This window comes from Pleurodeles waltl, chromosome 3_2, assembly GCF_031143425.1.
Source record: "Pleurodeles waltl isolate 20211129_DDA chromosome 3_2, aPleWal1.hap1.20221129, whole genome shotgun sequence".
Lineage (NCBI taxonomy): Eukaryota > Metazoa > Chordata > Amphibia > Caudata > Salamandridae > Pleurodeles > Pleurodeles waltl.
Window position 1 is genome coordinate 15,577,744 of NC_090441.1, and position 24,969 is coordinate 15,602,712.

At 45.5% G+C, this 24,969-nt stretch overlaps 1 protein-coding gene across 2 annotated transcripts in view; it reads right to left on the bottom strand.

The window, feature by feature from the left end:
* Positions 1–24,969, bottom strand: part of HEATR6 (HEAT repeat containing 6) — a 249,963-nt gene that overhangs the window by 204,525 nt on the left and 20,469 nt on the right. The gene's annotated exons all lie outside the window — the stretch shown is intronic.

Consider the following 24,969-nt stretch of genomic DNA (forward strand, 5'->3'; position numbering starts at 1 on the left):
CCTGATTTTCAGAACACACACTACTATGACATCACTGGAAGTATCTGTTGAGTCACATGGGGGAGTGGTTGGAAAGTGCACAGCTAATCAAGCATGGAGGGGGTGAAGGGCACACTAATCGGTAAATGGATTTTCACATGCTTTCTGAATGGAAAGGTCAAAGATTTCTATGTTTCATCAAGTTAAACAGACTCTGGACATTCAAGGTACACCTACTCTATAAACTTTGAAAGCACCTAAAGGGCCACCTGGTGATTTATGTCACATTATATTGCCAGAGACTATAAAACCAAGAATAATGCAGCATACAATACTAAAGCTTTGGCATTTACTTTAAAGTTTAAACACGTGCATACAAACTACAATACAGTATATGTAAATCGATACAAAGGAAAGCTATATATGCTTAAACGGTCCCCAGTTGCTCATTTATTTTAATTACCACTATATAACTGTGCCTCATATTTTATACTGACCTTTTTGACAGTTGGAGAGAAACTATTAATTCAATCCTTTGGTCAAATCCACATAACCAGTTGAAACCCTTAGATCCCCTAAGGGTGGAAGGAGTTTGGCCAGCCTAATCAATACTGTCCGAAATTATATTATTTTAGGGGCTGGAGATTTAATAATGTTTTTCTGGGTTTATAGTTTTGGTGAATAATTTTTATGTGCCATCTAATGCGCAAATGCTGGATTAATATGATTGTAGTTGAAACATGTTTAATATTGAGTACAGAAATGTGTTTATCAACATGAATAAAACGGATGCTCTTCTGATGGTGCCTTCACTCGTGTATTCACCCCCTGCCATCTGGTCCCCAATGCATATTCTCTCCCCACAGCTCTGCAGAACAAAGACAAGTTGGTGTAATTTTCCTGTTGTGCTCTGAATAAACTTAGTGTTCCTAACTGTAACATTTTTCTAATGCCCTTCCACTGATGTTCTGCAGCTGAGCCTGGCTTTATTCATCAGTGTAAATGTTCACTGTATGAATATTTTGTATTAGTTTGAGCATCTCCAGATTGCAATTACATGTAATATGCTGGATGCTTTCTTAAAAGGGGGATAGTGCTTATGCACTACGGTAGTGATGTAGACTATTCTGATTTGCTGAGAGAATTGGTTCTTGCAATCATGCCACAATGAGTTTATTGTTTTTCTAATTTGTTATACGCGAACCCCTGGATTTGGGGGTGAGCGAGAGACTTGATTTTCTTACGAGGGTTCCTGTTTATTTTCTGACTTTTGATACTCACTTGGGACTTGGAGCTATTTCTGATTTTGACTACTCTGATTAACTCAGAGTTTGAGTCTTCATGGTATTTATTATGTACTGCTTGATTTTGAGATTTTTTTTGTAATAAAACCCTTTACCTTTCCTCTGATCTAGAATTCATTCACTGAGTGGTCCCAATGATTTATTTTTGCTACTCTGCTAACCTCAAGGTACAATTTGGGGTGATCTGAATTTTGGAGTGCCCTAAATAGTGGGATACGAAGTTCTGCTTCTACAGGGGCAAACCTGCCTACTCAATAAACTCACTCTGGTTAGGGCAGAACACAGTTCTGAGAAAATATCCACTCAAAGCCCCCTCTGTTCCCCCCCCTTTTTCTCCCCCTAGCTATGGCACAAGCAGCACGCAAAGCCAAGGGAAATGGAGTCCAGAGTTCAAGCAGTACTAACAATTTTAAAGTAAGGAACACAATATAATTAAACTCCAAAACCAAATTAGTAATACAGGACAACTTAATGAGTTAAAATTCACCAAGATCATCAAAAGAGGTTAAGGGAAATTGGAGATATCGATTTGTAGGTTTTATGGCATGAAGAACCTAGAAAGGGGTCAAGCACTATGCGAAAACAACAGTTTGTGTGGACCGGGACCTAGGCACAGTTTCAGGCTAAATTTGATGGAGAGAGAATCGTATACACCAAGCAGGTTATCCTGGTCAAAGTTTTTACCTTCAGACCTAGAATCCAACTTCCGAAAAAGCTTCTTCTGGTCAGTCCTGCAGACCCTAGCGACTAAGGGCACGCTTCTAGACACCACGTCTCTCTCCAGAATGGTTTCCTTCAGAGTAATGTCCTCTTTAGTCATCAGGGTCCACTTCGAGAAAGGAGTCCTTCTCCCTTTTGTGTCCCTAAAACCGTGGAAGGAGTGTCTCTTTTTACATGTCCCTCCCCCCACACACATTTTAGGAATGCTGCTGGTTTTTCCACTCAGAGTGCACTGAGGACTACTAACCAGACCTCAGTGCCAGAGTTTCTTAATCAGGCCCAGAGTACCCACTCAGTGTTGCACCACTGTTTGTGCCATCCTTTGTGTATCAAGGTACAATATGGCTCTGAGCCTGCCACTGCAGACAGAAAGGACAGTGTTTTCACTGCCAGTTCGACTTTACCATTTAAACCAATAGCAAAGCCACCCTATCCCTGAACATTATATGCAAGTCTCCTCTAAGGAAGGCCTATAAAGTCCTATGCCACAGAGCTATGTTTTGTTGAGTAAGACATTGTTCTACAATATGTCTTAACAGCAACACTTCCAAATTGTCATTTTGCTGTTGGTACCCCATTGGCTAATACAGAGTTGCCAGGTGGCATCCCAACCCACCTAGCTTTTGACTGGCACTACTAAACTGGGTCATGTATGGTTTCAAATTAATCGTGGCATGAGCACCTCCAGACCACCCTATCCCAATGCCTCAACGCAGCTTCACACGCTCATTCACGACAATTGGCAAGCCGATGTTTGGCAGCTGTAGCATACAGGCAAGGTGGATGATACCTGCCTTACAGCCACTAATGGTGCATGGTCTATTGACCACTTAATCGAGATGGCCTCACCTGGGCCTCCGGCATGACACACTTACCATACACTTTCTCAGACCATGCCCCCGTTTTGCTACAGCTGTCACCCGTTGGCCACATTGCGAGCCTTTACCAGATACTTTGCTTCCAATGTTCTACGCAACCCGGTGTTTAGGGATGAAGTCCAAATGGCAATCAATGACTGCTACCCCATCACAAGGGCTCGGTGGCCTCCCTGTCGACACTACGGAAAGCTTTTAAAAGTCGTTATCTGAGAGTCTGCATAGCAAAACAATCAGGCATACTTATAGTGATACACATGCAGCTGACTATGCTTGAAAGGGGAACTCAGCTCCCTTAAACTGAAATTCTGTACAACAAAAACCATACATACACTAGCGGCCATCAGGGAGAAACTCTAGGCATGTGACAAAAAGGCACAGTTACCTGCACCGGGATGCAATCGCATATCACTACGGAGAAGGGGATTGTCCCAGGAAGACAATAGCTACTATGCTCTGGAAGTCATAGGCCCCTGCCTTTATTGTAGAGATTCTAGATGATCAACACAGTAGACACACGTCCCCTGCTACAAACCATGTCATCGTTCTCTTCCCAGCTCTACAGTGCCACAATTGTACCTAAAGCGGAAGACCTGTCAGCCAACCTAGACACAATCAATTTGCTCTGGCTGGTCCTGGTCCACCACTGTCGTAGTTTGGATTCTTGCTCTGAGCAAGACTGCTGGTTTAAGGATGACAGTACTTTTTTTTGTAGGCGACTATGCCTTTCCTACAACAAGTCGCAACTGTTGTCCCAACCTTACCGGCTCACTAGCAGAACCTCAACAGAAACACAATAGTAAAAGGTGATTTATGGCAGCCATTACGCATGGACTCGAGAATAAGACATCTCAGGGAGTGTCGTGGTTAAACAGAGATTACCCTTTTCTCACAGACAGATCATGTCTCATACAAACACAGACAATGACAAAGATGCAGTAGAGTTTCAACAGTTTTATTTAACATAACTGCAGTTTGCGATAAGTTGCATGGGCTGCAATGATTAGGATAATGAATAATGCAAGAAACAGAATTGTGAAGACAAGAGTCATTATTACAAAGACCCCCACCATCTTGCAATATGTAAAAAAGACATACGAGATGTAATATGCCCTAATACCCTAATGTGAAAAGGCCTAACCTCCTACCTAAAGGAGAGCTGGGTTTGTTAAACCTAATCTGCCAATGCCATGTCCATGAGAGGAGCCCCCAACCCTTGTTACCTTGAAATGAGGTCTCTATCTCAGACTCCGCAGGGACACAAAGACAGGGTCAGCGTCAAGACGACTGCAGCATCGGTATCAGCGATTGTGGCGATGCCCTCTGGTCGGAATCCCTCTGATTATCTGTCTAAAGTGTGATGTATTTAGACAAATCTACAAGGACCCCTGACGTAGGTGTGTTCCTAAACAATAGATAACAGACATGCTTGGGACGGCAATTAATATAAACAATCCCTCGAAAGTATAGAGAGGGAAAATCCCTAAGTGTGAACACCTACTGTTTGTCTTTGGTGCTTGATCTTGACGCCTTGGCGCAGTGACACTGATAATGTTACCCATAACAAGTGGCCTAACTATAAACAAGTCAGCCATCTTAGAAGAAATAAATAATTAAATGGGCTAAGACAGAGCAAGCTAAGTAGGTTAAAAGTCACTAGGTGACGGGGGCACAAGTCTGCAAGCCAGAGGCTAAGCTAACTCCTGTTATCCTATTAAAACGAACTAGGATTCACTACACCCTCCCCATTGCCGTAACAGGTATGACGAAGGCACAGGAATCCAAATGGTAAAACTTGCTTCTGAACTAAAAGCTAAAAGCAAAAAACATCTTTAGCATATGTAAAAAACTTATTAAAACAAATCTGTTAAAACACATACATAGATGTTAATGTCAACCATGACAAGCACAGCATTCAAAAGCAAATGTCAATCTAAATGCATAATTTGGAATCTGGAATGGCAAGTCAATTCATCAAATTATTTTCTGTACGCATGAGCTTGAAGAATGTCATTGAAGTCTCCAACCAAGGACCTCAAAAATGAGTCAACATCATTGGATGTTAAGTCGAGTGATGGGCGGAAAAACGGATCCACAGAGCAGAAGTGAGCCATATTTCCTGGTGTATTGTTATCCGTTGCAGTCTCCTCGTCCATGATAGATCTCAAAATGGAAGGCTCATAGGTGGCCTCGCGGAGCAACCTCAGTGTCAAGGGGCATGACTGTGTATGAACCCTCATCGGGGACATCAGCAGTTCGTGGTCCACAGGAGATGTCGGTGCAACAGCAAGACAGACCATAGGCAGATGTTCAAAGAGACACCATATGCAGCAGAAGACTGGTTGTATGCACCAGAGAAGGGGCCGGAATGACAATGACCAGTCATGCTCCAGTTCCACCAGCAAAGGTGCACCGAAGATCCGAACCATGCGCTCAAGGAACAGTGGAGTTGGTGGGAGCGGCTCCATTGCTCTGTGTTGCTGGAAAGAAACAACCACTGCGAATCAGAAGAAATAGCAGTAGTAGTCCGCCAATCAAATCCAAAATAATCGGAAAGCCACCAAACATACTTGAAAAGAGAGAATGGATGGCTGATGAGATGATTCCGAAGACAGTCTGGAAGATGGACACGAAACCAGACCCAACAGCCTTAAAGAAATGAACAATCCCTGTGGTGCTCGAAGCATTGAATATTCTGGATACCAGTTCTCCAAAGTGTTTGGGGAAATTGGTATTTAAAAGGGATTGTATCTCGGCTGATGATCTAGCAATCTGGAGAGCATGCGTCTCCTTTGCAGATGTCAAGGCGAACTGTTTTTGAAACAATAGCGCCTTTAGCCTACTCAGCTTTTCATAGTTCACATTAATAGTATCTATGTGGGGCCACATGTCAGATACTTTTATCTCTTGTGTGGGGGGGGAAACAAAATATGTCCACAACACGTAGTGACCTTCGAGACCGAGATTGCGTAGGCAATTCCGGGTCGCATGCCGCAACAACTTTGATCGTTCAGTACCACATAACTTCCATTGCAAAGTACATGAAATACTGGGCGAATCAAGGGGACGGGAGTACCCTTCAGAAAACAGGCCAAATTCGCGACTCCCGCATTGCAAAGATCGTGAAGAGACATCTGCTTGCATATCATAGAATGACAAACAGTAGTCTCACATTCGCTTCCGCTAAAAAAGACCTCCTTTTCGTCATTCAGACATCTATAGTCAAAGGGCAACTCCCACTCTTCCTTAATAAAGCTATCTCCTAGTTGCTTATATCTTCCCACTGCAAGATGTTTCAGGCAGCTCGAGAAACGAAAGGTCGAAATCGGTATATAAATAATGCCATGTAAGAGCCAGATAGTTGAAGGACTCTCTGCTACCGTGAAGGGCAACTTATCTAACTTCTCTACTTGAAGCAGGGTGAAACTAGCCTCCCTTTTAGCCATTGTCGTTTGTTCCTTGGAAAAATTAAAAGCAGTGAAGAATTCACTCCCATTAATATACTTCCATGGAATGTGGCCACCTTTCAGTGTCTGTAATGTCCAACCTAGCTGCATGATGGAACGTAGCTGTGTTTGCCCATGATATAACCGGGACAAGTCTGTCTGAGTGATATCAATAGCAGACAACACTATATTTGATAGTGAATAAATCCTGTTGGACAGTGTATTCATGCCGTTGTCGACAATAGCTAATGTTTTTTCAAAATTTTCTTTATCTAATTGCCTTAAACGTGCAGCAGCCTCAATCTGGGAAAGTTTCCAAATTTCATTGGAAAAACCTTTGAGCGCTGTTTCCTAGGACCCAGCAGAAAATCCTGCAAGTCTATATTTTCAGAAAGAGTGTTCAGGTGTTTCTTAACCGCTGCTAACGTGTTCGTTTGTACCTATTGCTGGCACAGATTACCCACACTGTATGTTGTAACTATACCTGTATGTTGACCTGATATAAAGCGAGGGTCCGGCCTGTTAATTGAAAAAAACCCTGAAGAGTTCAAAAAACGCGCTTGACACTGACAGTTGTTGAAGTGTTTGTGTAAAATACAGCTAAATCTTGAAGCGGGTTGGTCACTGAAGATGTGACTGGAACCAACAAGAGTTCATTTTCCGCCCTCCCCATGGTCGAGGAGGAATCCGGAACAGCAGTTGACATTGTTGCATAGTCTGTAGTAGTGATGTGCACCCTACTATGTAGATGGATGTCCTGTTGGGTAGTGAGAGGGGATCGGGAACCACCCAAGGGACCTTCTGGTCTACTGTGAAGGATAGGCCACATGGTGTAGTTTGATGTCATCAATGGAGATGAATCGGTTCGTCTTAGAACCAGACAGTGGTGGTAAGATGACAGTCCTGGTGCCTTGTATTCCCAAGACTGGTACAGGTGCTCTGTATGATGGACCGAACTCCTTCTTCACAGCGATCTTCTCACGAACCAGATCCCCAACTTTAGGAATCCAGCCAGTTGAAGTTTTCGCCAAATCCCTCATTCCTAAAGGGACAGCACTTGCAGATGATTTATCATCACAAAATTGTTGAAGCTCCTGTAAAACAGTGAGACGTTCTTTTATGTCAAATGGTGTTTCTGCTGCCACCACACCAGGGGCATCAAGATCTGGGACATACGTAGGTATCCCAAAGAGAACCTCATATGGAGAGCGTCCCCCCCCCCCAAGGACCGTCTTGCCAGATTATTCAGTGCTCTCTGGAACCCATATATGTGGTGTAACCAACTGCGGCCTGAACCTAATACACGAGCTGTTAAGGACTGCTTTAGATCACGATTCCGCCTCTCCACGACCGAACTTCCCTGAGGATGGTATGGTGCGGAGTAATGAAGTTCAACACCCATCGTCCCCCTGGTGTCCCTGAATGCCTTACAGGCAAATGCAGGGCCCTGGTCCGAATGGAATGCTGCAACCGCATATGTACCAATAAAGATCAGCAAATCTTTTATAACAGGCTGGGCGTTAGCCGACCGCTGTGGCCATACCCACAGGAATCTAGAACAGGAATCTACAGCTACTAAAATGTATTTGTATGCACCATCAGGCTGTAAGGGACCACAATGGTCTAGGTACACACACTGTAGTGGCTTGTTGGACACTAAGAGGGACGTCTGCGGTGGGCGCTTGATATTAGAGCCCTTGATCTGCTGGCAAATGTCACAGCAAAGGACATACTGCTTTGTTCGTCTGCATAGACCAGGCCACCAGAAGCGTTGCTGTAGGAGTGTTATCGTGGCCTGTATACCAGCATAGGCAGAAGCGACACCCTCATGCGCTGCTTTAATTAGATCTAATCTCTGATCTTCATTGGTGATCACTCGATCTCCAACCCCAGGAATCGTTGTGTAAGCAACATTCTGTGAACTGATATGGTAAGTGTAGTTTGTAGGGTAACCCTTCGGAAGGGGCTTGCCTGCAGCCGAAGCTTTAACGGCAACCAGTATTTCATTATCCAATCTCATCCGAGAACGAGTCACTGCAGCCACAGAAGCCGTAGCTACTGATGTTTTGGCCGCTTCATCAGCCAATGTATTACCGGTAACGTGTACTCCTACACGTTGGTGTCCCAACGTATGGACTACATGGACACACAGTAGCTTATCCTTAAGATCAGCCACCCTTCCCCACAACGTTTTTTGTTTAATGGTGTTCCCTTTAGAATCTCTAAACCCGTTCCGTTTCCAATGATTGAGATATTCATTGTATGACTGGACGCAGTAATATGAGTCACAGACTATCAAAGTCTGGCATCCTGTCTCAGTATGTTCGAGCGCTAGAATAAGAGCTTTAAGCTCAGCCAACTGGGCTGTGCAGTCCCCTAAGGTCTGCGTGTAGGTATTGTGAGGGTGGAAAACTCCATCTTCCATCACTCCGCACACGGCTGCGCAAGCTGGCGAATATTGATGTTTAGTACCTACAGCCGGTTGCGCCAAACCATCAGTGTATATGACAGTATGGTAGCTGTCTAGTGGCAAGATATTTAGAGGAGTGGGGTACTCTTGTTCATACTGGAGAAATTCTTGTGTTTGAATTTTGGATCGAATATATAATCGACGTCAGTGGCGGTCAGTGACATTGCCCATTGAATCCAACGTGGATGTAATGCTTTAGCGTTAGGAACGCTTGCTTTGGTGCAAGGCCGGCACCGGGGAGACAACAATAATCCGTTTCCCCTGGGCAAGTGGCCTCTCTTTTATGACGGCCATCTGAACTGCTGTCAGAATCTTTTCTGTAGGTGCAAAACGCTGTTCAGCATTTGAGTATAAATGTGATTTATATGCTATGGGTACCGTGTCATCCTCATTAAAGGTGACATAAGTAAATCCAATGGCACCAGCAATTATTCCGATGACCAAGTTTGTTTTATTGTCACGTGTGTGTGTGTGTGTGTGTAAGTGTTTAGCTTCTAGCATGTCCTGTTGCGTGTCCCTAAGGATGTGTGTGTGTTCAATTGTCCAGTGTCTGCTAGAAAAATTGGGCTGAACTAAGTCATAAAGTGGCTTTATGCGTTGTGCATAATCTGGAATGTATGTTCTGCCAAAATTGAAGAAACCCAGTAATGACTTTAATTTCTTAAGTGTGTTTGGAGGCTGTAGTTGAGCACATTTCTCTAGAAAGTGGGGGCCAGGTTCTTACCCTCGTTTGATAGCTCATATCCCGGGAATAATACGCTAAGAAAGGCTATCTTGCTTTTCTTAAAATTTAATTTGTAACCGAGGTCTGCAAATCTCAAAATGATCCGATCGACCCTCGCAAGATGAATGTCGAGGACGTCGTCTGTGAGATATATGTCATCCACATAGGACAACGCCGCAGAATCAATATAATGTAATATTGATGTTACACTGGCTGAAAATAGTCCTGGGCTATTTTTATAGCCTTGAGGTAAACGACAAAAGCGTTTGAGAGCCAAACGAGAATGCACTTAGGTCCCGACTTTAATGTGCTAAATTCTGGCAGAAAAATCCATTAAATATGTCTAATGTGGTTTTGTATTTTTTACGCACTATATTGTTTATCAGTGCTGTGCTGTGTGAATTTTGTATAGCATACGTGAGTATATGGCTATTTAAGTGTCTATAATCAACGACTATTCTATATGAATGGTCTGGCTTTGCAACGGGGAATAACGGATTATTCACTGAAGATGTACAGGGCTCTATTAATCCCTGGTACTCAAGTTGAGAGAGGATCTCCTTCACCGGAGCTTTTGCTTCATGTTTGACAGGATATTGTGGCTGCGGTTGGGGTGTAGACCTAACTGGAATAATATGACAAGGAGACTCCTTGTCCCAACCTACATGATTGCGGTATAGCGCAGGTGCCGGCGCTAAAGCCCATTCAGCAGCATAGGCTTCTTTTGCTGCTTCCGGAACAAGATCGGAGAAAGAAGGCAAAATGACATCTTCCCCATGCGGGAGCTTGCGGACGTGTTCAGGTGGCCAGTCTCTTTCGGCCAATAGGATATCACTAGTAACTTCATCCCAAAATATCACACTAATCATAAACCCTATTGGGGGAGAACGCGGCCATCCGCTGTTTCAACCGCGACGTAATCGCTAGTTGGTGTCACATACAGATGATCTTTCAGACTCTGGCGACATATCGTGACTTCTGCCACACTGTCTAACAGAGTCACTGCCCACGTCTTGTTCCTCAACAGCGTTCTCAATTTTACTGGCATTATTAACTGTCAGTGCTGCCACCTTCTTCTTTTTAAACTGTGTTTTTTGCTGAGGAGTCTTATCTTCTTTTTTAATGGTAGACTGTTGTGAGTCTTTCTTCTTTTTCACATATTCCGGATGTCGATCTTGACGGCCCCCTCTCTCGCTACGTCTATCCGGTGCGTCCTGAAAGGAACGAGAGGGACGTGAATCAGTATATCTGTCTGGAGTTCTAATGTTCTCCCTATTTCTGAGATTATATCTCCTTTCCGAGTTCTCCGAGTGTGGAGAATCTGCTCTCTTATTTCTTCTTTCTTTGAAATCTTTTTGTTTGTTCCAACGCTTCTTAGAGCCCTCTTGTGCCTGCTTTGTACACTCCTTATGGGCGGTACCTTGTAACTCCAATTTTTTAGGTTTGGGTCTCAAAACTATCCCGTCCTATACTAGTATAGGTATCGGAAATTATTTTCGGTAGCTGTCTCTCTTGTTCCTGGCGTGGAGTTTCCCGGAGACGATGGCGTATTGCCAGTGCTACGGCTTCCCCCTTAATTTTACTGAGTATTATGGAGGATATGGTGTCAAAGTTACGCATTAATTTCATCCCCAGATGCAGGGCTGGTGCAGCCCCATGCTCATTTTGTATTTGTTTAAACACTTCCGGCAAATTGGCAAGTGTCGAGGTACCATGTGTGGTAGTATATATGGCAGCGAAGACTGTACCCCATGTGGCACAGTCATCCACCGAGGGAACCATCCCAAAAGGCAAGCACATAGTGAGCAATCTATGTTTTTCCTGTGGTCCTGTATGGGGAAAACACAGCTTCCAGCTGATTCGTTTTCTGGGCATTCCAGAACGGTATTTTGTCCCGTTCCGTGGGCACTTTACCCATAATAGTATGCACTGTTTGCGGATTAATCCCAGTAGCCAATTGAAAACCACCAGCTACTGGCGGTGCTGGACGCGCTGGTGTTGTGTTCAATGTTCGCAGTACGAACTGGACTAATCGTCTATATAATGCCCTAATTCATTATATAAAACTCGTAGATCTGCTATCGGCATATTCTGTATGCCTGGGTGAGGTGTGTATGTGGCAAACATAGGCCACATAGGTCCATCATTACTTAATGGACCTAACCTCACTCTTTGTAGTACATGTGGTAGGGCGCCTTCGAACCAGTTCTGATGCTCCTGGTAGGTGAGCGATATTTCATGATACTGGTATGCTTGGTACCGTAAAGGTACGTTTGCAGCTTCATATGTGTGAAATGTGTGCGTTCTGTCGTCAACCTCAGGAAAGGTGACCCAACAGTAAAATGTTTCTACAGGGATTGCAGAATTATTAGGCAAATGAGTATTTTGACCACATCATCCTCTTTATGCATGTCGTCTTACTCCAAGCTGTATAGGCTCGAAAGCCTACTACCAATTAAGCATATTAGGTGATGTGCATCTCTGTAATGAGAAGGGGTGTGGTCTAATGACATCAACACCCTATATCAGGTGTGCATAATTATTAGGCAACTTCCTTTCCTTTGGCAAAATGGGTCAAAAGAAGGACTTGACAGGCTCAGAAAAGTCAAAAATAGTGAGATATCTTGCAGAGGGATGCAGCACTCTTAAAATTGCAAAGCTTCTGAAGCGTGATCATCGAACAATCAAGCGTTTCATTCAAAATAGTCAACAGGGTCGCAAGAAGCGTGTGGAAAAACCAAGGCGCAAAGTAACTGCCCATGAACTTAGAAAAGTCAAGCGTGCAGCTGCCACGATGCCACTTGCCACCAGTTTGGCCATATTTCAGAGCTGCAACATCACTGGAGTGCCCAAAAGCACAAGGTGTGCAATACTCAGAGACATGGCCAAGGTAAGAAAGGCTGAAAGACGACCACCACTGAACAAGACACACAAGCTGAAACGTCAAGACTGGGCCAAGAAATATCTCAAGACTGATTTTTCTAAGGTTTTATGGACTGATGAAATGAGAGTGAGTCTTGATGGGCCAGATGGATGGGCCCGTGGCTGGATTGGTAAAGGGCAGAGAGCTCCAGTCCGACTCAGACGCCAGCAAGGTGGAGGTGGAGTACTGGTTTGGGCTGGTATCATCAAAGATGAGCTTGTGGGGCCTTTTCGGGTTGAGGATGGAGTCAAGCTCAACTCCCAGTCCTACTGCCAGTTCCTGGAAGACACCTTCTTCAAGCAGTGGTACAGGAAGAAGTCTGCATCCTTCAAGAAAAACATGATTTTCATGCAGGACAATGCTCCATCACACGCGTCCAAGTACTCCACAGCGTGGCTGGCAAAAAAGGGTATAAAAGAAGGAAATCTAATGACATGGCCTCCTTGTTCACCTGATCTGAACCCCATTGAGAACCTGTGGTCCATCATCAAATGTGAGATTTACAAGGAGGGAAAACAGTACACCTCTCTGAACAGTGTCTGGGAGGCTGTGGTTGCTGCTGCACGCAATGTTGATGGTGAACAGATCAAAACACTGACAGAATCCATGGATGGCAGGCTTTTGAGTGTCCTTGCAAAGAAAGGTGGCTATATTGGTCACTGATTTGTTTTTGTTTTGTTTTTGAATGTCAGAAATGTATATTTGTGAATGTTGAGATGTTATATTGGTTTCACTGGTAATAATAAATAATTGAAATGGGTATATATTTTTTTTTGTTAAGTTGCCTAATAATTATGCACAGTAATAGTCACCTGCACACACAGATATCCCCCTAACATAGCTAAAACTAAAAACAAACTAAAAACTACTTCCAAAAATATTCAGCTTTGATATTAATGAGTTTTTAGGGTTCATTGAGAACATGGTTGTTGTTCAATAATAAAATTAATCCTCAAAAATACAACTTGCCTAATAATTCTGCACTCCCTGTATTTAGTATGCTTCATTAGCTTCTATTATCAGAGTAACATCCCCGCCCTCATCTGTAAGGCCACGCGGTAATAAATGTTGTGTTAGTGCATGTCTACCATTTTCAGGAATGTCAATGGCATCAGCCATATTTGTTTAGAGAAACTGAACACCAAAAATGGGTAGTAAAGTCTGATATGCCTAGTCTGATCAGGTAAGCAGCTGCATGTCACATGGGAGATACTTACTCTGCCTTTTCAGCAGGGATGCTTAGAATGCACCTGAACTGACCCTATACAATTACTGCGCATAAGCCCAATACATCAATTTCTTGCTCAATGCCACAAGATTTCAGCCTCACACAGCAGTGGAGGCAGACCTGGCATCTCCTTGCCCTTTAGCCACTGCGCTCTACCAAACTTAAGGACCACCACAAGCAGAGATCAATACAGTGGCGTGTGTTTGGTGGGCATGGGGATGGCATGGGTGCCGTGCCCAGCTGCTCCCTCTAGCCCACTTGAGCTCAATCCCAGGCTCCCACTGTTGCAAGACAAGAGTGCTAGAGGGAGAGGCCATAGGCAGGGCATCTCTACATTTGCAGGTCTGTACCCCGATTGTCAATTCCCGAGGCAGGCGAGAACCCACGGCCTACTGTGGTAGATATCCTCCTGTACCACCAGGTCCGCAGTACATTCCGGGCTTTGCAGGACACGTTCCCTGCACCACCCCCCACACTACATGCGATGGAACACATGTTAACTCCTCCCTGCAGGCCACCTTTATTCATTTTGCATGGGAGTATCCATGCGTCACTCGTGTCAGCATTGTGGTGGCGCACATTATAGGGCTTGCCCCAACCAAACAAATGTGCTTGCGTAATACACTATGGGTAGCTCCCTGTACCTGTGAGGCTTGTCGCACTAACAAGTTTCGCTGTCTTAAAAGGCATTTACGACGTTCTGCGCACCTGGTGGCTGCACTGTCCCGCCTAGATGCCCTGAAAACCTTATTTGCACTTCATATGTTGATTTAATTGAGTTTTAAATGGTGCCTCGTGTCTAAATGCACCTTATTGTCCTTCTTGCAATGCACAACTCACGTGGGACTTCATTTCCCAGCTGCCATCTCAGGTGTGGTTCAGTCCCATAATAGGCAGCCCCACACTATGGGAGCTGCTCACTATTCTCTGGCTCCTAATGGTGCAGGAGCAGGAGCACACATCCTCTGGTCCACTTCACAGAACTGAACTGGCCCCAGGAGGGTTTCCTGCATTTCCAGCGTCTGTACTCCTGGAGCACGGTGATCTCCTCATGGATGACTGGTGGATGCGGTGGTCAGCAGATCAGTGGACCAGACGTCACGGTCGGTGCCTGCAGGTAAGTGGCTCCTCCATTCCAAGGGAGATGCTGGCTGGTTTGCAGAGTGCTAGCAGCCCTCCGAGGCTTTTGGGAGAGGCACAGCTGCAGGACAAGTCGGGTCCAGGAGACTGTTGGGACGGCAGCAGGCAGGGTTTGGCACCAGAGGTCCAGGCTGGTCCACAGTTCTCATGTTTGTCGGCTCTCGTTTGTCCTCACTGTTCTTCAGTCAGATGAATCTAAGTTCCTGGAGTCAGGGGCCACCTAAATATTCAATTTGGGGATGTTAAGGGAGGTATAGGGTAGTAGCCAATGAGCTACTTACCCCTGGGTGACTACACCCCCTAAATGACCACTTCCTGTGGGGAGAAGAGATTACCCTCTCCAGGAATTCCTAATTCCACCAATAACAAGATAGTGGAACCCTCCCTTCGTGGAGCACATCAGGCTGCCCACCTTAGGGGCATGACTAGCCTAGTAGTGCAACACGCTTCCTTACATAACTAATTTCCCACCTGTCCTGGTGCCAAATGTGCCTCAGGGCAGGGGTTGGCCTCACCCAAATCTGGGGGAAGCCGGGGTCGCATATCAAAGGGGGCAAGGACTTTGAAGTCCCTGGCCTTAGAATGCAGATTCGCTAGCCATCCTGCTGGTGGACGTGGTAACACCGTCCTTTGGAGCAGGCTTCTGAGATCGGGGGCCCTCACCTCGGGGGTAGGAAACTCATCTGTGGTGTCAGGAAGGTCGATACTAGTCAGCAAGCACACTAGAGGACTAGTAGGTTTCAGGGGACACCTGTTGTTGCATATTAGATTAAATCCAATACTGGCATTAGCGTGGGTTTATTAAGACAAGATGTTTGATACCAAACAGCATAGGTTTCAGTGAAGCCATTATGTAGCAGTGTAACTTGTAATGACCAGTGCCCAGTACATACCTTAAGATGGCTTCCCTGTTCATTTGCAATATCTAGTAATAGAACTAGACATCACAGGGGCATATCTGCTCATGCAGATGAGTCCTCACGTAAAATATAATGCACCCGGACTACGGCTCAAAGGCCTGCTGTAGCGGTGACTTACATATAATAGATGCAATGACTTTAGCGTGGCACACAGTGAGTGTGCCATGTCGTGTTTTCACTCATGGTTTGCACTATGACACGCAGTCGGAAGTGGCAGTCTGCAGGTAATTTCTATGGATGTCCCCCAAGGATGGCATAATACGTGCTACAGCATTTAGGTACCCCTCTTTAGTACCCATGCCCTAGGTACCAGGGGTAGGGGTGGTAAAGTGTGTGCCAACTGTACACAAATTAGTATTTCATTTGTAGGGGAAATAATACAGGCACTGCAGCCTGGTTAGCAGGCTTCAGGGTACTGTCAGTCGAAATCCAGCATCCAGCAGTTCAAGTGGGGGCAACCTGCAAAAAGCCTGGTTTCCTTCAGTTACTCAGATGCAAAGAGACTTTGTGAAGTGCAAGAGTGATACTGCAGTTTTGGCAGACAAGGTAGCACAATTGCAGACAAAGGTTGGGGGCGGGAGAGCAAAATCTGTTTGGAGTATCTTGGCAAAAAATATTCAACCACTCCTTCAGGTATCTCGCAGCCTATGAACATCTTCCTCACTGTTTCTACCCAGATACCTCTGTCTGCTCCCGAGTGGTTTTCGATGGGATTCAGGAAAGGTGCAAACATTCCCCACCCAAGTGAAACTACAGTTCACATGTAGACCTTGTCTGGAGATGCTAATGCCCGAGAAGTACCACTAGTTCTTCAAGACAGTCCCTTGCTGTACAACTAGGGACGACTTGTGCAATAATGAAAAAATTGTTTGATCGAGAGGCAGTCACATTGTTCGTGGACTGCAAACTCGTAAGAGTTACAACAAGGGAACAAGGACTTGGTCGCATACCTAGCGCATTTTAACAGACTTGTGGCAGAAACATCGTGAGCTGAGGAGAAAAGGTATACACTTCCTTATCAAAGTTTAAAAGAGGAGGTGAAAGGGGGGGGGCGCAGCTTGGCTGCGCATGGACTAGGGGGGTGAGCACTGGAGCCACCGGGTACCGGGCGCCACCCGACCCTTATCCATCCTTCGAGACCAGGACGACGAACCAGTCCTGAGTGATTGAGACCAAGAAAATCTCTGAGGAAGGAGATCCGACTCCGAAGACCGTGTAAACACCGCAGAACCAGAGACTACGTTGTGGAGCTACGCCGTGGCAAGACGGCGGCAGGGCCTGTGCAGTCGTCAGAAGATGGGCACGAATGATGCCAAACGAGAGAGAAGGCGACCCCGGTCAGAGGAGATTTCATTGACCGTCTCAGGGGGCCTAGGGAGCACCCCCACCACAACAGATGCGGGCGAGGAGCCGAGGGGCTCAGGCGTCTAGAGAGCCCAGAGCCCGGGACTGACAGCAGACTGAGCTGCTGACCCCCTCCCTACCCCCCCCCCCTCCCTGCTGAACGAGGCCCGAGAGTCAGAGGGCACAAACATGGTTGAGTATTTTATAGTTAACTGTTTGGGCGAATGGCTCACACTGTTTGCCTTGTGCCTTGGGGTGTGGGAGTTGGGTAAGGTATAAGTTAGTTACGTTGGGGGGGGGGGAGGGGGATCCACTGCCGCACATCCCTAAACCCGCTGGTGATATTGTGGGAGGAACTCCAGATAGAGAAGAAAATGGGCACTCCGAAGTGCCCATACCCTAACCTTCTTGACCATTCCACTCTTAAAGTACTCATATGGAATATTAGGGGGATGCACTCAATCCCATAAGGTATGGTCCTACCTCACTAGATGAGGGATTCATATAGCCCAATTACAAGAGACACACTTAGATGTCAAAGAGGGGAGAGCACTACAAGGTAAATGGAGAGGACAAGTACTACTTACTCTGCCTATGCAAGGGGGGTCCTTATCTGGATTGAGCCTGGAATACGTTTCCAACACGTTGAATCTGTAATAGATCCCTTAGGGAGATATATCCTGATAGCTGGGAGGTTAGATGGCCGAGACATAGTGATAGGAAGTATTTATGGTCCTAATGTTGACCAACATGGATTCTTGAAGACCCTTTCCGAACGTCTGGCCTCCCACCTTATGGGATCCGTTTTATTAGGTGGGGACTTTAATTTAATTTCCGATACGATCCGAGATAGATCGCACCCCCCTCTTCAGGAGTCCCCACTTCGACGCACCACTTAGGCATTCGGGAATGGAAGAGAGAATGGGGATTGATGGACTCCTGGCGCACTCACCACCCAGAAGACAGGGATAATTCCTTTTATTCCCCATTGCATGATCTACATGGAAGGCTAGATACCTTCCTCTGCTCACCCGATATCCATGGGTCGACTGGCGTGACAGAGTACTTGAGCAGGATATCTCGGACCATAACCCCTTATTGTTGGGACTGCGTTGGGCAATCCCCTGCATTCCAGTGCCTAAGTTGCGACTCAGGCCGGAGTTGTGAGAAGACCAAGGTCCTCATTCTGACCTTGGCGGGCGGCGGAGGCCGCCCGCCAAAGTCCCGCCGTCAGATTACCGTTCCGCGGTCGAAAGACCGCGGCGGTAATTCTGACTTTCCCGCTGGGCTGGCGGGCGGTCGCCTTCAGACCGCCCGCCAGCCCAGCGGGAAAGAGGCTTCCACGATGAAGCCGGCTCGGAATCGAGCCGGCGGAGTGGAAGCTGTGCGACGGGTGCAGTTGCACCCGTCGCGTATTTCACTGTCTGCACAGCAGACAGTGAAATACATGTAGGGGCCCTCTTACGGGGGCCCCTGCAATGCCCATGCCAGTGGCATGGGCACTGCAGGGGCCCCCAGGGGCCCCGCGACCCCCCCTACCGCCATCCGGATCCCGGCGGTCCGACCGCCGGGATCTGGATGGCGGTAGGGGGGGTCGGAATCCCCGCGGCGGTGCAGCAAGCTGCGCCGCCGCGGAGGATTCAATGGGGCGGCGGTACACTGGCGGGACCCCGCCAGTGGTGCCGGTCCGACCGAGGCTTTACCGCCGCGGTCGGAATCCCCATTGGAGCACCGCCGGCCTGTCGGCGGTGCTCCCGCGGTCCTCCGCCCTGGCGGTCAAAGACCGCCAGGGTCAGAATGACCACCCAAGTCTTTTGACAGGCATTGCTGCGGACATAACTGCATATTTTAAAGATAACGAGAGAACCACAGACACACGACTTCTAGAATGTGACACCTTCAAGGCTGTCATAAGGGGGGAGCTGTATTTCCGCTACAAAAGGGATTAGATGTATATTAAAATGGGATAAAGAGAAGGCAGAACAAGACTTGAGGAAGCTGAAGAGAGAGTGTGCCTAAGGAAACCAGAACTCTGAGTGTCCGTTTTAGACGCTAGGGAGCTGGTTGTAGTAGGAGTTGAACGACTTCGCTGTTATGATTATAAAACTTACCTAGCGAAAACACGCCCTGAGGGCAACCGGGCAGGTTCACTTTTAGCATGGCTGGCAAACCCGGCAAAAAGAGGGTCGAGCTTAGTGAAATCAGATATGCCCATGGGCCAGAAGGTCTAGTCAGGCTGCAATCACTCAGGAGTTTTATCATTACTATTCAGATCTTTATAAAAGTAAAACACATTCCACAACTACAGACGTCTTAATATATTTGTCACATATTAATCTTCAGACGGTTTCAGAACAGGAATTTTAGGCCCAAGGACAGGCATTAGAATTGTCAGAAGTGAAGGTCGATGTGGATAGCATGGCACAGAATAGAACACAGGCCTGGACGGTCTACCAGTCTAAATTTATGCTGTCTTTATGACCATACTGTTGTCAGTGGACTACAAAATCCTTAGTAAAATACTAGCGACACGCCTCATTCCATATATGTCCGGCTTAATCCATACTGATCAGGCGGGGTTTATTCCTGGACGATGTACAGCCATGAATATCCACAGACTATTCTCGCTACTCGATGATAGTTCCTGTAACAAGGAAGACGCAGTGGTCTTGCGGTAGACTTCAAGAAAGCATCTGATAGTCTTGAATGGCCATATTTATAAGAAGTACTATGCAAATTTGTCCTGGATGAGAACTTTATAGTCTGGACGTGCTTATTATATGCCAAGCCACGAGCGCGAGTTCGTACATGCAACATCAAATCAGGGGACTATCAAGTAGAACAGGGCACCAGACAAGGATGCCTGTTCTCCCCTCTTTACCCTGACCAGAGAGCCCCTCGCAGATCTTGCAACGAGAGGTAACGTCTATAGAGGACTGGGGGTGAGGGAATGACACCCACTACATGGCCCTATATGCAGATGATCTACTATTATTCTTAGCAGGCGCAGATGATCCACTGAGAGCACCGAGACAGCTACTAGATTGTTTTGGATCCTTATCAGGCAATTGAGTTAACTGGGGGAAATCTAGTCTATTTCCTCTGACCTCAGACCGAGCGGCCCCACAGGACCTGAGGGGCCTACAGTGGGAACTGCACTGTTTGATTTATCTGGGGTAAATGTCTACTATAACAGAACTGACTTGTTTGAAGGCAACATAGGACGATTGTTGCGGGGTCTTTGTAGTAACATGACATTCTGGGGGTCATTACCTTTATCAGTGGCAGGACGGGTGACATTATTAAAAATTATCGTTCTGCCACACTTGCTATATTTCTTTGTTATTCTACCTTTATGGAGACCCCAGACCTTTTCAAAGCCCTGAACTCCTTGATCATTGGGTTCCTGTGGGGAGGGGGTAGGCGTCACCTTGCACTTGAGCATCTCCAGAGGCCGACAGGAGGTGGGGGCCTAGTAGTGCCTGACTTGGAGGCCTATTATTTTGCGGGCCAGTTGCAATGGCTGGCCCGGTGGATAGCCAGCTGTGTGCAGCAAGACAGGACGGCGACACATTTTACTCCGGACCTATCGACCTTGGCACAAGTGGTTCTCCGGCTCGGCCTCTCAGCCGTGACATTGTTAAAGGAACTGGGGGTGTTACGTGCCACCTGGTTGCGCTACCTTAGTATAGCACACAAACCTAGGCCTTATGCCCCGGAGATTCCAATGTTTTTTTTTTTTTTTTTTTTTAAATCAGTTTTACCACATAGAGAAAACTGGGGCGGAATAGTTTCTTGGGTGGAGGAAGGAGCTGCATCCATGGGGACGTTGTGTGGGGCAGACACCCTACTACCCTTTAAAGAGTTCAGAACGCGTAACAATTTACCACAGGGGCACTTTGTGCTCCATAGAGCGATTACAGAGGAAATCACTAAACACTGGCACACGGGATGAACAGAACCTTCCTTATCTAGTATTTGTCAATACTTGACTAGTAGTGCAGGTACGTATAAAGTTGTGACTTTGTAATATACACAAATAAGAGAAGCGGTCTGTCCACCTCTTACAGGCCTTAAATTGAAGTGGGAAGAAGTCTTGGGCACGGAGAGAACATATTGCTATGGATCCCCAAGGTATCTAGGAATGCCCAGTTCAAGCTCATTAACCTACATATACTCCACAGAGCATACTTGACACCGGGGAGACTTCGTTAGCATTTTAATATTGTAGAGGCCAAATGTCCGAGATGTGAAGTGGAAGCATTGGAGTTTTATCATTTGGCATGGACCTGCCCAAGGTTGGGGGGCTTCTGGCACTAAGTGATTAGTACACTAGCAGAGGTCATCAAACCGAAGGTTACCTATGATCCCAAATATTGTCTACTCAGCAATTATCCACATACGCCCAAACAATAGGTGAATAACCAATTTCAAGACCTAGCACTCTTGATAGCAAAAAGAGATAACTAGAATTGGAAGCAAACAAACAGCCCCCAAAACTAGGCCTGGAAGAGGGAAGTTATATAAGTGGGCAAAAGCTGAGGAGGTGGTGAGAGACCGAGAGGTCAAGCGAGGTCAGGGGCTGATTGAGAGTGCTCGAGCCTGGAGTGCCTTGGTGGGCCGTTTAAAAGAGGTGGATAATACTCCAATTAATTATATACTATCCCCTTGATCAATTACCACTATGATATATCACATGGTTTCATTAAGCGGTGAGTACAAAAAGATGTCACGAGGAATATAACCTGCCTGGGCAAACAAAGCTGGAAGAGTAGAGCACACGGGAGAACTCTGAGTAGTATAAGAGATCCGACCCAAGAGCACACGGAGGACTTAGAGCAGCAGGGGGAACATGGGGAAGAGGGAGAGAATAAGAAGAGGCACCGGAGCTGAAACATCTTGCAACATGAGCAAATACATACGGGATGATTCACTGAAAGAAACTGCAAGGAATTAGAAAACAGCTAATATACCATGACTGATGACACAAATATTATGTAAGAATGACTTCATTATTTTGGTATAGTGTACTGTGAATGTGATGCAATCTATTGATAACTGGCTAACTCTGAACAAAGCACATCGTTGTAGAGCTCTGGAAGTGCCTGTTATTATGAAAAATTCAATAAAATGTGTTTTACATTTTTTTTTTTTTAAAGGAGGAGTTGAAAGACATTTTTGTGAAAATCGATCCACAGCCCACCACTTGTTCAGATCTCATTAATCTCACGCTATGCTTAGACCATCACCTTTCAGAAAGAAATGGAGAGAGGAAAACTACAGATAAAACTGTTTGGCAGTATGACAAATCGAAGGTCCAAACAGTAACCGCTGAAAATATTACAGAACCTATGAAAATTGGTGCAATACGCCAAACTCTAACTAGCAATGAAAAAGAACTGTGTCGCAAGAATAGTTAGTACCGGTCACAAAGACATTTTGTAAAAAAAAAGTGCCTTGTGAAACAGAGGAATAAAGCATGGCCACCAAAGAAAAGTGAGGAGAGTATAGAGTCTGGAGTGAAAAAACAGGGAGTCCAAGACGTAAAGAATAGTTACACTTGGGTGTAATATCTACCCCTTCCCAGACAATGCTTCCACAAACCAAAACAGCGCACTTACGCACTCAACTGGATGTTAAAATTTTTTATCTAATTCACATGGTGAACGTTCTCATTGACTCAACTGCAACAGGAAATTATAATGATGCTCACACAGCACAACAATTGAACATTCCCTGACTTAAAAAAAAAAAAAAAAAAGACAGCCCTGGAAGTGGCACAAGCTGTCAATGGTAGAGTTTTGTCTGGGGGTCCTGTCACATTACAAACTATAAAGATACAATTGGTGTATCATAGAGCAACCATGAACGTCACTTGGAAAGTATTTCACTCAATGTGATCAGAGCCCCGCAATATGGCCTTATTTCGAGAATACCACTGTTAACTATTCACAACCCCCACATAGATTGGAAGAAAAAGGACGCTACATTTCACTTCCTCATTCTGCCAACATGAACGTATTCATTACAAGACTGCCTCATCTCCGTGTTTACACATCGTCACAGCTGCAGAGAAGGAAATCAAACTACCACCCAAATACAACACGTTTACGGACGTGTTTGGTTGAAAAAGGAGTAGAAGTATTACCACCACATGGTCAAAAGTCAAATCGAGTTGGTACCGGGAGTAACAATCCCAAGCTGTCATATCTACACCTTATCAGACCAGGAAAATCAGTATTTAAGAGACTATATTGACCAGTATTTAGCCAAACTGTTCATTTGACCCTCTAAATCTCTGACCGCATCTCCACTCTTCTTTGTTCCTAACGCCAGTGGAGTACTGAACTATAGAACACTGAACAAGTCAGTACATTACAGTGAAAAACAGGCACCCAGTACCTCTCATCCCAGTTCTCCTAGACCAGGTTAGAACTGATGTATTCTATACAAAGTTTATCTTGAGAGGAGCATATCATCTGGAACGAAGGCGGGCTGGGCAAGAGAGGAAAACTGCCTTCAAAGACCAGTTATGGCTTGTAGGAGTATAACTTAATGCCCTTTGGGCTTTGCAACGCGTCAGCCATGTTTCAGTGCTCTCTAAATTACGTTTTAAGGGATTATTTGGAGCTATTTGCAATAGTCCATATAGATGATATACTAATTTATTGGAATAGCGAAATGGAGCATGAACAACACGTAAAACACCCTTGGCCCTTTAAGAAAAAACACCTTAATTGCAAACTTAGCAAGTGTGAATTATTAGGTGTTATACTATCTCCTTCAGTAATACAAGTGGCAGAGAGGAAGATCAAAGCAGTGGCAGAATGGACCACACCCACATCGGTCAGAGACGTGCAATGCTTTCTTGGCTTTGCCAATATTTACTGCTGTTTTATTGACCATTTCTCATGTACTGTGGACCCAATAAATACATAGCTGAGAAAATAATAACAGTTTGTATGGTCCTTTGAAGTTGACGCAGCATTCAGAACCCTCAAAACAGCTTTAGCACAGCCCCCATCCTGGTTCGTCCTAATGTGGACCAGCCCTTTATAGTAGAAGTGGACGCATCGGATGTCGCTATTGGTGCAGGCAGTACTCTCACAAAGGATCAGGACAGTTGCATCTGGTGACATAAATGTCCTGGTAACTCAACGAGGCAGAACAGAACTATGACATTGGCAAAAACGAACTAATGGCGATCAGAGATGCATTTAAATAGTGGCAACACTACCTAGAAGGGGCCAAACACAACATCACAGATCATCACGTTCTGTAATTCATGAGCTCAGCCCGGCTCCTCACTCACAGACAATTGTGTTGGAAGCTATGTTTTTTGCATAGTTCGGCTTTGAAGGAACGTTCCTTCCTGGAACAGACAATAGAAAAGCAGATAATTCATCCAGACAAGATTCCACAACAGCACACTCAACAGGACCTCCTCAATCTATCACAGCCCCATTAAAAGTCATTTGTGCACTCAATATAGAGACTACTTTAAAATCATAGATTGGCAAAAATGGCTTAGCAAACACCCAAAAAAAAACTTCAGCCAAGGGTTACCTTTGAATGAGTCCCGACTTTTGGTACCTACCACAGAGTTACAATAAACAGTGTTCCAGTGGTTACATGCTAATCCAACAGCAGGACATCCAGGATTTCCAAAGACTATGGAGTTAGTACAGATGCACTTTTGGTGGCCAACTTTGAGGAAAGATGTGAAATTCACAGTAGATGAATGCAAAATGTGTGCTAGGAACAAGACCGACCATTCCAAGCCTAAAGGTCTGTTATTGCCTCTTCCTACTCCAAACGGACCATGGAAACATAACTTTGGATTTTATTACAGGACTCCCAAAGGTACAACGTTGTTCAGTGATCCTAGTTGTAGTG